The 1,869-nt window shown below is 46.3% G+C and overlaps 1 protein-coding gene across 1 annotated transcript in view; it reads left to right on the plus strand.

The window, feature by feature from the left end:
* The window catches only part of ST3GAL4 (ST3 beta-galactoside alpha-2,3-sialyltransferase 4), a 1,054,305-nt gene that overhangs the window by 221,025 nt on the left and 831,411 nt on the right, over positions 1–1,869 (plus strand). The gene's annotated exons all lie outside the window — the stretch shown is intronic.

The following is a 1,869-nucleotide window of genomic DNA, read 5'->3' on the forward strand; positions in this document are numbered from 1 at the left end:
CCCAGGGGGCAGAGATCCAACCCATGCCACAGCTGTAATCAGAGCTACAGCAGCGACAACCGTATCCTTAATCCTCTGAGCCACCAGGGAACTCCATAAGCGGTTTAGATGTTAAACTTTGTTCTTTAACAGTATATTTTGACTTCTGAAAAAGTTGACTTAATTGTACCATCTAGAAACAAACATTTAAGAAACATGCTCAAGGTGTTCCTGTCGTGGCTCAGCAGCAACGAATCTGACTAGTATCCATGAGGATGTAAGTTCGGTCCCTGGCCTTGCTCAGTGGGTTAAGGATCCGGCGTTGCTGTGAGTTGTGGTGTAGGTCGAAGACGCGGCTTGGATCCTGAGTTGCTGTGGCTGTGGCATAGGCCAACAGCTACAGCTCCGATTTGACCCTTAGCCTGGGAACTTACATATGCCACCAGTGAGGCTCTAAAAGACACCCCCAGCCCCCTAGAAAGAAAGAAACATGTTAAACAATTCAAAAAAAAATTAATCCGAAAGTTAATATCTTAATGTTCTTGAAGCCGTTTTTTTTTTTTAATTTAAAAGATCTAATTTTAATTCTTTTAAAAAGAAAAACTCCTTTTGAAGAAGCATTTACTTGAAGTTCTGCAATTCATTCAGTTTGTTTCCTTTTGTTAGTAAAATTACATTTAACACAAATACAAAAGGAAAAAGCAGATCTTCTGAATCATAACGTCCTGGGGTGAACCTGGTCATGTGAATTTTGAAACATACACGTGATTTTGAAGCAGTGATTTAATGTGCTTTCAATAAATTTGGTCGGCCGCATTCAGAGTAACTGTGAAGAGAAATGAGTGACACTGGCGCTAAATTTGAACAGTTGCCGGATGCTCCTATTTCATTTGGTGTAGCTCTTGCTCACAGAGGTGTGTAGGAAGTAGGAGTGCGTGTCTGAGAGGTGATGGAGCTGGCTGCTGGAACTTCGTCCCCTTCCCTGCCCTCAGTAGCTTTTCTTTGTGAGTGGACAGAGGGAGAACTGAGGCGAGTTAGCAGCTTCCACGAGCACGTAACTTACAAAGGGTGAGCTGACAAAGTACCGCAGGTCTGCAGGCTGATTCCAGGAAGCCTGTCGCATGCATGGGAGGACCGCCTCCGCGGGTTGGTGCACTCAGTCTGTGGCTTAGAATCTTCCAACCAAACTTCGACGATCCTTTTGGCCTTGGCGTGCTTACTCCCGAGGTCGGGCTTAAGAGAGGTAAATGCCTCGTAAAATTTGTCAGGGCTCTGGTCCATCACATTTTCCGGGAGCATCTTCAAAAACAGCTCTTGAGAGAACTGTAAGTCAAGAGATCCTGTACAAGATGTAACGGTCTGGCCCGGGAAGCATTTGAGTTTCTTTGAGAGTAGGTGGGAAGTGTTTCCTTCCTCTTCTTTAATCTTATATTAGGTAACAGTTTCTACCTTTAAAAAACAAAACTCTCAGAAAAGGAGGAGCGCGATCTTAGCACGGCTTTTTGGGATTTGTAGTTTTGGCTTATTCCTTGGCGTAGTTTCCGTTTCTGGTCACATGACTTGGGCTAAACCGTCCGCACCTTCCGCCCGCGACTCCTTTGCGGTCCTCGGACTGACACGTCACTGCTCAGCTCTCAACCAAACTGCTTTGAGCGGTTTCTTCTGCGCCCACGCTCGCACAAGCGGACCTATCACTGCTCGGCACTTGTACGAGGTCCCGCCTTCTCGATCCTAAGTGATTTCTGCATAGACCACTTAAGAAGTGGGAGTGCGGTTTTGTCCACGCCTCCGAGTTTGACAGACAGTTCTATGACCCTATCGCTCTCATCAATTGTCATATTGGCCCTGAGCCAGCCAATGGGAAGCGGACCGGGAGGCCAACTTGGTGCT

The sequence above is a fragment of the Sus scrofa genome, chromosome 9 (assembly GCF_054392235.1).
Source record: "Sus scrofa isolate SSC_HxYL_T2T_F1_AM1 chromosome 9, Sscrofa_HxYL_maternal_Yorkshire_Landrace_v2.0, whole genome shotgun sequence".
NCBI lineage: Eukaryota > Metazoa > Chordata > Mammalia > Artiodactyla > Suidae > Sus > Sus scrofa.